General features: G+C 36.0%; 1 protein-coding gene across 1 annotated transcript in view; it reads right to left on the reverse strand.

Annotated features, from left to right (window-relative positions):
- Nucleotides 1-13,942, reverse strand: part of BLOC1S5 (biogenesis of lysosomal organelles complex 1 subunit 5) — a 92,020-nt gene that overhangs the window by 43,302 nt on the left and 34,776 nt on the right. The window lies entirely within an intron of this gene.

The following is a 13,942-nucleotide window of genomic DNA, read 5'->3' on the forward strand; positions in this document are numbered from 1 at the left end:
TATCAGAAGACTAGTGTTTTCATTTCCCAACTAGATCCACTTACTATACTGGACTCTATCATCATAAATGCATTTCCCAGTATCTTCTTCCTCCCTGCTCTTCAGTTTTCTTTTGTGTGTTGTCTTCCCCATTACACTAAAAGTTCCTTGAGGGCAGAGACTGAGTTAATTTTTCTTACTAGCACTTAGCACAGTAAGGGCTTAATAAATATATATTGTATTGTATCATATTGTTTTCAATGGAAGAAGTCTAAACAATCAAATAACTACAGGAAAAAATACTACAAAAATCACTAATTAGAAAAATGAAAATTATGGCAACCCTGAGGTTTTATCTCAGACCTATAAGATTGGAAAGGTTAACAAAAAGGGAAGGTAACAAATGCTGGTTAGGCTTTGGTAAAAGAGGTATATCAATACATTCATAGAACTGTGACTTGGTGCATCTATTCTGGAAAACAATTTGGGACTACACCCAATATAGTCAATAAACATTTATTAGGAGCCTCCTATTTGCTGAGCATTGTTTTAAATCAGTGGGAATATAAGAAGAAGGAAAAAAACCAGTCCCTGTCCTCAGAGCTGACAAGCTAATGGGGGAGATGTTACTAGATTATGTATACCCTTTGAATCAACAATACTACAACCAAGTCAATACACCAAAGAAATCAGAGGAAGAGAAAAAAAAAGACTTCTATATAAAAACTATTTATAGTAGCTCTTTTTATGTTGGCACAGAACTAGAAATATTGCTATTACAAATGATGAGGTGGGTAATTTCTAGAAATCTGGGCAAATCTTTATGAATCAATGAAGAGTAAAGCACAATACTAGGAGAGCAATTTACATTATAATAATACTATAAATTTGAACAACTTTGAAAGACCTAAAAAACTCTTAATTAATGCAATGACCAATCATTCTTCCAGGGGACTGATGATGAGGAATGCTATCTACCTCTAGAAAGACAGATGATGGACTAGATATGCAAAATGTGACATGTATTTTGGGATACAGCCAATATGGAAACTCTTTTGCTTGACTAGTCATATTTGCCACAAGGATTTTTTTCTCTTTTCTTTTTTTATAATTAAAAAAAATAAATCTCCAAAAAACAATAACAAAAAGAGATAAAAGGGAAATATTGGCCAGTGCCAGGAAGAAACCTTACATATATCAAAGAAAATCAATCAGAATAGCCCAAGGATATTCTTCATTTACAAGACATAAAAGAAACAACTGGAAAACAATATGAAAAGTGAAGATTAGTTTGTACCCCCAAATTTCATATTCTGCAAAGGTGAGCCTAGTCTTTGGGGGGGAAGGGAGGGTTGAACAGAAATTTAGCAAAAAGAAAGAACTCAAATCACTTCTTCAAAAATTCCCAGAGCTGACACTTCCTAGCTGTGTGGTCTTGGGTAAGTCACATAATTTCAGTTGCCCAGCTCTTATTGCTCTTCTGTCTTGGAACTCCAATAGAAGGTAAGGGTTTTTAAAAAAAGTCCCCAGAGTTGAGTCTAGTATTGAACATGTAAGCTCAAAAAAAATTGGATAGCAATGAAAGACAACACATAATATTTTTTGTGCATGCAAAATTGACAGTGGATGAGTATCAACAGAAATATAAAACAAAAAATTAACAGCCTAATAAGAAATTTGAACAATCTAATCTCAGAAAACGAAATGCAACAAGCCTTAAAAGAAATGCCAAAGTAAAAATCTATTGGTCCAGACAGATTCACAAATCAATTCTAGTGAAGATTTTTAAAAGTTAGTATCTCTAATGTTTTCATATACTAAAATGGATTTGGGATCTCTCATAGATTTCAGTTTTCCATCCACTGATGGGGATTGTAACCCATACATTCTTACTCGTCTTAAGTAAATCGTATCTACTCCTTCTGATAAACTTGATTTGCATTCACCCTAAGTGAGGATAATCTTCACTTTTTCCTGATATCACAGAAGACAACAGTGGAAGAAACAGGCTAAGAAGTGTCTCTTGACCTTAAAAAGAATCAGCCTATATTTTTCAAGCATCCATTTCATGGACAACATCTTTTATACCAATTCTTTGTAGTTTTTTCATTTTTATGTATTTCACTCACATTCACAAAGCATCTCCAAAATACCCTGATGCTTAATTTTGAAACTGTCCAAAGGCAAAGTTTGCTCTCCTTGTTTTAAGTTTTGAGACCATTCATTCATTTACACTGATTGTCCATTTCCATGTACATGCATATACAGGGTTGCCAAAAATAAAACTTTGGGGATACCCTTTATGGTACTTTGTCTAAGATATATGTGTAATATGTACATGTATTATGTATAGAATTATATAATACATAATTATGCATTATGTCATAATAAATTATTAATATGTAACTATACAATGTAATTATGATATTTAATTTAATGAATCATCATATAATGAATAATTATATCATATATTGCATGTATAATGTATATATAATAGATGCTATATCATTATACACTTATATGAAAATGATATTGAATTATAAATTAATTATAATCACTGATATATGTAATCATATAGTAATAACATACAATGCATAATGTTATATTTGGTATGATTGTATATAATATGTATACATATTTTACACACATATCTTAGACACGTGTACATGTATATGTTGTTATTTGGGGTTTACAGTCATGTCTGCTTCTTCACGACCCGACCCTATTTGAGGTTTTTGTTGGCAAAGACACTGATGTGATTTACCATTTCCTTCTCTAATTCATTTTAAGGATGAGGAAACTAAAAGAAACAGGATTAAATCACTTCTTCAAAAGTTCCCAAAGCTGACACTTCTTAGCTGTGTCACAGATAGTAAGTGTCTGAGGCCAGATTTGAAAACAGGAAGATTAATCTTCCTGACTCCAGACCTGGCACTCTACCCACTATGCCACCTACCTGCAATACAGGTATATGAAATAATAAATACTATAACACGCACTGTGAGGGACCAATTGTTTGTCATTATCTAGTTATGTGCCTAGCACTTAGTAGGCACTAAATAAGCATTTGCTAATTGACTGAATGATACTCTATGCCAGTGATGGCAAACCTTTTAGAGACCAAGTGTTCAAACTGCAACCCTCATACCACATGGGAGCTGCCCCCTTATCCCAGAGATGGGAGGGAGAAAGCGTTCCCATTGGGCTGCTGGGCAGAGGGGCAGGTGAGCAGGTGCACATGGAGATGGGAAAGGGAAGCAGCCCCCTCCAGCATATATGCCACAGGTTCACTAACACAGATCTATATGATTTTTCCAGTATAAATGGTTATGAAGAATTTTTTTGAGTTGTTAAGAATCTCTTATTAGTAACAGCTGGAATTTATTTAGTGTTTAAAACAGGGGTCCCCAAACTTTTTACACAGGGGGCCAGTTCACTGTCCCTCAGACCATTGGAAGGTTGGACTATTAAAAAAAACAACAACAACCTATGAACAAATCTGTATACTGCTGCCTGGGATAGCAGAAGCTGCAGCACTGGTTGTGATGGGCCTGTCACACCTTGCACAGGCCCATCACTGACACCACTATACTGGGCAGCAATACACACAGTTCAGAATCCCCTCCCCCAGATCACTGCTCACCATGCTGATGTCTTCCATTGTGCAGCCACATAATCTCTTTGCGTGGCACCTCGTTCTCGTTCAGTTACTCCCAGAACAAGGCACCACACAAAGGATTATGTCACCGGAGGTAGTACTGTACATGAGTGACGATGTGCTTTGCAGCACTGTCACATACAGTGCTCCTCTCACTGATAACCAATGAAGGAGGTGCCCCTTCCAGAAGTGCAGTGGGAGCTGGATAAATGGTCTTGGGGGGCCACATGTGGCCCACAGGCTGTAATTTGGGGACTCCTGGTTTAATGGCTTGCAAAGCACAACAACCCTGAAGTATTTATTATTCCCATTTTACAGATGAAGAAAACTGACAGAGGTTAATTGACTTGTCTAGGGTCACAGAGCTGGTGTTTACAGTCATAGTTGACCTGAGGCCTTCCTGATTTCAAATCTAGCCTTTAATCCACTGTTCTACCATTTCTCTCTTTCAAGAATATCTCCAAAATCCTGAGACTTGTCACAACCCATACAATGTCATCAGCAAACAGAAATATTTGGAGGTCATCACCATTTACATAGAAACTCTCCTTAACTTGGACTCTGCTACATCTTTACATTACAGAAATGGACACATTTGATGAGTATATCGTCCTGCATTATGATTCACTTAATAAAAATCATAAGGTTATCAAACATGGTTATGTTATTATAAACTGTAAGGAATCTTGAATAATTATCCCAAAAGAATAATATATAGTGTGTGGAAAGGGAACTTTTAAGACAGTGTTTTTGCTCTACTGAATCAAACACTTTTAAAAAATTATCAACAATAGTATGGTGGAATCGTGAAAAATTATTCATAATTCAGTTAATTGTGTAAAAGTAAAGACATTGCTTGAAAAAGCCTGCCTGTTTCATAATAGGTCATTAAAGACATTCTTGATGTGAGTGTAGATTCTCACAAATATTTTATATGCATGGTAAAGTTGGTATATTAGTTGATAATCATTACTATTTCTTGATTTTCAGGATCAGAAAACCTCAGTTTTCCCCAAACATTTAGTTTTTTTTTTTCCTCTCCAGATACTTGGTGAATTCTTTATGTCTTCTTATGTGTCTCCTTACATATAGACTTAAGAGTCAGTTAATAAACATTTATTAAACATCTACTATGTATGAAGCATTGTGCTAAATGCTAGGGATACAAAGACAGACATTAGATAGTCTCTTCCCCTAAGGAACTCATAATATCCTGGTGAAAGACAACATATAAAAAGAAGCTGAAAAGTGGGGGGAAGTAAGATACCTGATGAAAAGAAGCAACTCAGATGGAAAATGATTTAAGGAGAGAGTTAAAAGATTGACTTCATCTCCACCTATTCTGCATTTTATCATTGAAGTCACCAAGTATCAGTACATGTTGATTTCTGCAAAATATAAAGCAAGGTTCTCAGGTTGAGAAGGTGGTGGAAAGAAGAAGAATGGGATTTTTAAGTACGAATGAAAAGGTTTAGAAGAGCTTTTGTGGAGACTGGGATGGTATAAGGATAATAATAGAAAATAAGTATTGTTTTATTAGTTTAGGGATAAGAAGTAGAGTGGATGGCTTGAGAAAGAATTAGAGTTTGAAGTAGAGCTGAAAGAGTCTGTTAATTTCAATTATTGACAGTTATAACCATTTTTCTGTGTCAGTTACTCTCTCTGGCTCTGGCATCTGGCGCGCGCGTGTGCACACACACGCACACACACACACACACACACACACACACACACACACACACACACACACACACAGACTATCATTCCGGCTCCCCCTATCCCTGAGAGTGAAGGTAAAATCGACCAAGGAATGACACTTCCTTATCACACAAAAAATCTTGTCCTTTTTTTCTCTTATAGTATGGCAACTTCCTATAGTCTTGGCTATAAATGGGTAGTGAAATATTACTGCATTTGTCCTACAGACTTGTGGGATAGAAATTACTTTAATTGGGTCCTGATTCAAAGACCTGTTACTGGTTTATTTTCCTTTACTTAGAATTTTTACACATAAGACTTTGATAGTCTATATTTCATTCACAAATTATTTTCTCTTTTATTTGGATTTTTTGATGTTTTTGTTTTCTTTTGACAATTAATTCATATACCTCATAACTCAGTCATGCATTCCTAAGTGATGTCTGAGTTTTTCAACATCTCCTGCTTCTTGTCTTGCTGCATTTTCTTGTAATTTCTCTCTTCTCCACAGTGGGAAGGTGACATTGTGAAACTTGTGCTTAAGAAAATCACTTGGGAGAGCAAGGTGGCTCAGTGGATTGAGAGCCACACCTAGAGATGGAAGGTCCTGGGTTAAAATGTGGCCTCAGACACTTCCTCTCTGTGTAACCCTGGGCAAGTCACTTAATTCCCTGCTGCCTAGCCCTTACCATTCTTTTGCCTTGGAATCAATACGTAGTATTGATTCTAAGGTTGAAGATAAAAGTTTTTTAAAAATCACTTTAGTGGCTGGATGGAGGATAGTTGGAAGTGGGGGAGGGGAGTTTGAGTCTGCAAGGCTCACCTACAGGCTATAGCAACAGACTTAAGTGAGGTGGTGAGAGGACCTACAGTGGAGTGATATCAGTGTCAAAGGAGAAAAGGGGACTTATTTAAAAGGCCTTCACAGTGGATTGGATATGAAGGTGAGAGATTAAGAGGAGTGGAAGACTAGATTGTGAGCCTCAGGGACTAGAAGAGTTGTGTTACCCTCTCCTGTAATAAGGAAGGTAGGAGAGGGGAAGGTTTTAAGGAGAAAGATGATATGTTTAGTTTGGGGCATTCTGAGTTTAAGATGTCTACTCAACAGTCAGTTTGAGATGTCTGAAAGACTGTTGGAAATCTTCACCTAGACATGCAGTAAATTGTATGAGTATAAAATTAGATTTTGGGTAGGTTAAGTAAGTTTTAATAAGTGCATGACATGAGAGAATTCTGCAAAGCTGCCTCATACTAAACTAGGAACTTAGAGCAGAGATGATGCAAAATTCTGTGGGATGTTGGAGGGGACCAACTGCCACTTGTGGGGGTTGGCTCTCTTACTCTCTGGAGCTAACCTGGTTCCTTTGAGGTTGCTAATCCCAAGATCTGGTAGATTTCCCTATTTAACCTGTGGGAATACTAAATCTACAGTTTGGGAAGAGTTAGTCAACTATTTGACAGTGGTAGAAGTAAGAAGGCTGGCAGAAAGAAGCAAGAAGATCTTTCTTTCTTTTCTTGTCTATGTGAACTTGACTACGTGGAGATAGACTCTTGGTCCAAGTTTGCCTGGGCACCATTTTCCAAGTTAGTATCCAACACCATTATCTGTGCTGCCTTTTTGGGGATCACAAAGGTGCACCTTTTTTCCACTGAAGGAGGTCACTAAATTATCAAGTATAGCTGGTGTGTTACAACCAAAAGTGCATAGACAGTTTACAACCCAGGAGCTTGATTCCCTGAAGAAAAGATTTCCAAATTTTATTGATCAACCTTTAAGATGTAGAAAGAACTCAAATGTGCTTTCAGGTTCTTTGACCCTGATTTCCAAGATGTAGAATTTCTCCTGGCTGAACTGTTTAGTCCCCATAAGCATAGCCAATTCATTGAGAAGACCAGGTCAGAAAACAACCTGACTAGTTGGCCCACAGAGGAGCAAAGGGAAAACCTTGATTTTGCAAATCCTACAAGCATGACATACTTGAGGAAATGTAGGGAAGACTTGTTCCAAGCTATTAAGTTCTGTTGCTCGAAGCCTAATGCATGGGCAAGATTTGATAAACTCATGCAAAATGCAGGGGAACATCCAGCTTCATTTATAGATCACCTCTCTGAAATGGCTGAATCAATTATGGGTTTAGAGGCAAATAGTGAGGAATCTACTAGTCAAGTGAGAAGACAGTTTTTGAAGGGATGCACACTTCACTTAAATAATTTTTTTAAACATTACTTCTCAAAGTATGATACTGTAAGTCTGATTGAATTACGTGAAACCACCAGTTGCCTTCATGAAAATCATTCAGAACAACATAAACAAATGCAAGATTTAAAAGAAAAATTAGAAGTGACAGTGAAAAATTTGAGAGACAAGGAGATTGAGGAAATCAAGAAACTGAACACTGTTAGGACTTACACAAGACCTACTTATAAATCAAAAACAGTGCAGAGAGAAACTAGATAATGCTTTTTCTGCCATAAGAAAGGACACCTGAATAAAGACTGTTTTCTGAAAAAGAAATATGAAGTAAACAACAAAACAACACAAGCTAGATACAGAAAGCAAAATTCCACTTGCTGTTCTCATTGTAAGCTGAAATCAACACAACAACTGATTTACAGGACATGCAACAGGCTATTAAATCAAGAGCTACACCTAAATATTCAGACATGGTTAGGAGAGAATTATGAAGCCAGGCCTATAATGTATGTAGTTTGGTACATGGAGATAGAAGAAATAGAGAAAAAGAGACTGCTTGAATTAATAGGAAACATAGAAGAAATGGTGAAAATTCAACACATGAAAGTGAATCTGTGAGTGAAAGTAAATTCAATAAATCAAGAGACAGGCAGAGGCTAGCAAAACAACTAGATGCAGAAGTTAAAGATATCATATCTCAAATAGCAACGGAGATAAGAGACTTAGAGAAAGGCTGTATAGTAACCACACAAGGAAAAAGTGCAAATCAAGTCAAAACATTCATGGAGAATTTTTTTCAATGTAGATTGGGCACTGGGATTGAATTGTGCAAAAGAAAAAGAGAGACAAAGTCACAAAAACTCAAGCAAGAGTTAAATATACAGAGAAACAAAATTTCAATTACCTACAGGTTACAGTTACTAAAGATGTTAATACTTTGAAGTCATTCACAGAATTGCATGACATCCCACCAAACTCAGTTAATTCTTCAAATAGCTATATGGCACAGATACCCTTAGGAAAAAACATTTAATTTGACTCCTGAAGCTGAAACTTTCCAACCTATAATGCCTGATTTAGAGAACATAAAATTTATTGAAAATGAAGCTGACATTACATTTGAAAATGATAATCACATTCAAAGTAATGGAAGTGACATGACAATTGAATTTGAAAAAAGGAATGGAATGGAAGTCTTAGTAACTGAAAGACCAACCAAGGATTCAAATGGCATCTTTGAAGCCAACATTCTAAGTGACAGAGAGGAATCTGCCCAAATAAACTTATGTGAGATAACCAATAACTATAGAGTACAATCAGCTTCATATGAAGACTTCATAGGAAATAATTTAAATCAAAAAGAGTTAACTGATCCAAATATACAGCTGGCAGAGGGTAGCAAAGAAATGAACAGTGATTCAGTAGTAATAAACACCTTAGCTACAGATCCAATAACATATGTATGTAGTATGCAGGGAAAAATGCAGATGTACTAAACTTATTCCCAGAAGAAAATAACATAGAGGGACAGATTCCTATCTCTACACAGTCAAAAGAGAGTGAAGATGAACCATGAACCTCAGACTGGTGATACAATAAGTACCTATGAATAGTACCTATGAATACCTATGAATATCTGCAAGAAGAAACTAACTCCATACCATCAAGTTTACCAACTCAAAACAAAAATTTAAAGCTTAGCAATGAGAAACAACCAGAAACTGATTTGGGAAATATAAAAGCTGGTGACATGGGCTTAGATCAACACACAAAGCCAGAGTTAACAACATCTGACACACGTTTACACGGCACTGAACAAAATCCAATGAATAACATAAGGATTGCTAATTTCAGATACAGAGTCAGAAGAAATACCAGAGGGTGTAACAATAATGGACCAAGATGATTTAGAACAGATGCCTTACCAATTTTATAAGCTTTATGAAGAGGTAGATGAAGAAGAGGATGTGTGGGACACAGGTGAGAAAATTGAATACCTGAAACCAGTACAATCAAAATCTTACCAAGATTATGATGATGAGAAGTTCTTTGGGCACAGAACAAGTTGTATACCATTAGAAGAACTTTATGCAAGATTAGGGGTTGATAATAAAGATGACTTTATAGAGAAGTTGAATTACATGGCTTGTACAGATTCGGATTTTGAATGGGAAGGAGGATATCAAGGAACATATTAAGATCTGGAGGAGGATAGATATACAATTTCACATCTATTCTCTAACTTCAAAAATATGACAAATACCATTCATGCAGTAAGAGTGAAACCAAGATTAGTTGGAATTCCATAGGGTAACATACAACATAAGGCCTTATGAGAATGAAGACTAATCTTAGGTAGAAAAGAAAATATTCCAGCAAAAGAACAACTAAGTAATTCAACAACAAGAACAATCCTAAGCTGGTAGCAGAAAACTTCAACTTCATAACTATGACAGACACAAACACCTAAAATGCTATGGAAGCATAGATTCACATTGGATGAATTTGCTATCAAAGACTTTAACATTAAGTTATAGCTGAGAACTGAAACAGGTTATCCATATCTCTCAACCTTCATCCTAAAACAATCTCTACCAGGGGAAGGAAGAGAGGGAGGGTATACCATGAAGATATTATCTTATAGTTTCAGAAACCTCACAAGAAACAACAATATGGTCATGCCATCAATGAAGATACATACAAATGACATCTGATATAAAAAAAAGCCTTAGTCATGAACAGCAACTCGTATAGCCCTTTAAAAAAATCAATAACAGTCCTTGTAAATGAAAGCCTATGAGTGGAAAACAAAAGAAAGCACCCAAGACTACTTATCAACAGATAGTACAGACAAGAGAGCGTTGCACATGTTAAAATGATAGCCTGTGAATGGAAACTATGAAAGGAAAGCACTGCAAAAGCCATTAAACCATAGTAAAAGAAAATATGCATTAAAAGATTAGCAGCCAAAGAAAGTCTCTACATATTCTATACAAACTATCTGCCTATAATAACAGAAAAGAAACAATGTTATTTCAAATGAATACATAACTCCATGACCAAACAAATTACATTATATCCAAATTCTATCTCCAAGACATAGCTAAAAAATACATACAATAAATCTCCTTGTGAAAAATTTAAACATCAAAAAGATAAGCAAACTTCAAATTCATATTTGTAACAAAATTCTAAGAACTTATGCACAATACTATTATGCTTACTTCCACCCATGAAGATGAACACATGTAATGCTTACTTCCACACATAAAGAATAACTAATGAATTCTGACAAACATTCATGAAGAACTCATAGCTTACTTCCATGCACAATGAAAATTTCAATCTTACATACATGCACACGCAAAAACCTTACATGTATGCATGTTCCTGATTGTTCCAGTATGTTCCTGATTGTTCCAGTTTGTTCCTGAATTGAAGAACACAGAACTACAGTCAAGAGTGACAGTGGAAAAGAGTGGTATGCTGACCAGATGACGAAGGATACAGAGTTTCTACAATCAACATCAAAGGACATGGAAGGACTTTGAAAGTTTGGACTTATGATCATGAGGTTATGTAAGAATGTGACATACATGTTAACATCACATATATGCATATATATGCTACATAGAAATACAATGTAGGAAGATCTCTCATGGAATGGTAAGTATATATCATATGCATAGTTGCAAAACACAAAAGTCACAATGATATATAAATTTCTGTGGAAAATTCAAACAGATAAAGATATTTCTCTGAGTTTGCACAGAAATCAAGAACAATGTATATGGATGTACATATGTAAATCTGCATAGGTACAACTTATGTACACATGTAAATACTAATGTACTAACAAACTAACTATATTAGAATAATGTATTAATGTTCTAATAACTAAACTATAGGGACAGCTTAGAGAATTTGTCTCAGGGAAGAAGGGACAGACATAAAACTACTTAAGTATAGAAGTTAGATTGCATTATGATTGTAGGTTAGCAATTGTTAGTAATGGAAAAATTTTGCTTACTTGAATTATAGACAATAGGAGACAAGACAGTTATATATTCAAAAATACTGTTGAAATTGTTTAAAATTGTTACATGATTTGTTATTGTATGAAAACCATGTTCATGTAAATCCCTATTACCTAAACCATTTTTCTTACCCAAACTTAGCATAGAACTAGACAGACAGAATAGCTAAAATAAGATTAGGATTTGTTATTTTGGGAGGGTAAAGGAATATTTGATATAGTGCAGGGTTAAGAATTAGGTAGATATATAACAAAATATATCTAAAAGGTAAGTATCAATAAAAAATGCAGGGTGCATTTAAAAAAAAGACAAAAAGGGAGGAATGTGGAGAAGAGAAATTACAAGAAAATGCAGCAAGACAAGAAGCAGGAGATTTATCATCTGTCAGTCAAATGAAGATTCCATTTGGAATGTGACTGGGAAACAGTTGGAGGCAAGAGCCAACTGTTTGACTGGATTTGGGCTATGGGCTTTCTGGCTGATGTGAAGGAAGAAGCTCGTTTTATCTCTGGGACTTGGGATAATCAAGCTGGAGGTGGTCTGGCTGATTTTGAAGATAGAAAAGGACAATAGTCATCATATATCTGTCTGACTGGCTCTGTTTTATGCTAGTGACTGAATTGCCATTTCTCTCAATATCCTCCAACCTAACACTCACTGTAGAGAATAGGGATATTCCACCCCTTTTACCTCCATCCTCCACCCTTGTCCTGTCTTCCCCAAATAAACCCCTTGTGTGACAGAGAAGATTAAGAACTATTTCATTGAAACCTCATAGCTCACACTGAGTGACTTGAAGGAGACTGAAGGGGCAAGGGGGAGGCTGAAAGGCTTCTGAAGAGGGAGGTACAAAAGGGAGGAGGTTAGGCAAAAAGAAGATACCTACTGCGATAAAGGATGGAAAGGTTTGTAATTTGCAAAACTGTGCAAGAACTGGAAAGTGCAAACTTAGGTATGATTGACAGTGGCATGTGACCAAGGGTCACATGGGAGCCTGAGCTGGAGAATCTGAGAAGACTCCATCTTGCCCCAAGGTATTTTTCTTCTGGTCTCCTGAGGAAGTCAAGAGGAAGGTCTGAAGAGGGATCTGAAGAGGATTTTCCCGATGTTCAACTAAGGAAGGGTTCCCATATCTAGCTGCTGGCAGCATTCAGTCTCACTTGGACATCAGGACTTGTTTGGACATCTAACAACAGATCCTGGCTCTAACTATTTTTTTGAACCCCTGCTGAGTAAGATTTGGGAACTTGGTTAAGTATTAGTTTAATAACCTAGTTAGCATAATTAGTTTTTTACATAAGAATAAGCATAATAAATCCCTAAGCCTCTTATTCCTTTCCCTTCCAAAACAATAAAGTAGATTTTTTGGGTTTTTTCCTCTTGTGTTTCCCTTATCCATAATCCTAACACTACCTGATTCATTAGTTATCTAGTATCCATCAAATATACCTCCAAATATCATCTATTACACCACTCAATATAATCCAATGGCTTCTTATTGCCTCTAAGATCAAATAAAAAATACTTTATTGGCATCTAAACTCCTACTTTTCCACTTTTCTTACATCTTACTCCCTGCTGCATACTCTTCTACCCAATCATGCTGGGCTACTTGGCTGTTCCACAGACACTTCATTGCTTGACTTTGGTCATTTTCTTTAACTCCCATGCCTGAAATACTTTGCCTACTGACCTCCTTCATTTCCTTAAAGTCTCAACTAAAATCTCACCTTCTACAGGAAGCTTTCATCATCCACTCACTCAATTTCAGTGCCTTCCCTCTGTTATTATTTTCTACTTATATTGTACATAGCTTGCTTTATATGTATATTCATTTGCATATTGTCCCCCCCCCCCATTAGACTGTAAGTTCCTTGAGGGCAAGGACTGTTTTTTGCCTCTTTTTGTATTCCTGGTGCTTAGCGCAGTGCCAGACACATAGTAGATATTTAATGCTCACTGACTGGTTGATTGACCAATTCCAGACATGTGGAGAGAGGCACATAAATTTTGGAAGGTAGAAATATGGGGACAAGTTCTTTGTGTAAGACTAGAGTCTATTTATTGTTTAAATTGAGGTATCTCACTTCCAGTGGAAAGCTCATTCACTCTGGGTATTTTCTGCCCCAAACTCACTTCCTAAATATTGTTGATAACAATGAAATTTTTAAATTGAAAAGCAACAAAAATGCTAATTTCTCTAATTGCTATCTCTTAAAGGTTATGGGCAACCCAACTTCTTCCAACAAACAACTAGTTACCCAAATGACCATCACAATCAGTGAAGAGAGAATAAATTCATTTTTACAAACACAGAGTAAATAGAAATCAAAGAAGTTATACAGATAGCATATACCAGAAAATACACAGAGCAAA

This window comes from Monodelphis domestica, chromosome 3 (genome assembly GCF_027887165.1).
Source record: "Monodelphis domestica isolate mMonDom1 chromosome 3, mMonDom1.pri, whole genome shotgun sequence".
Lineage (NCBI taxonomy): Eukaryota > Metazoa > Chordata > Mammalia > Didelphimorphia > Didelphidae > Monodelphis > Monodelphis domestica.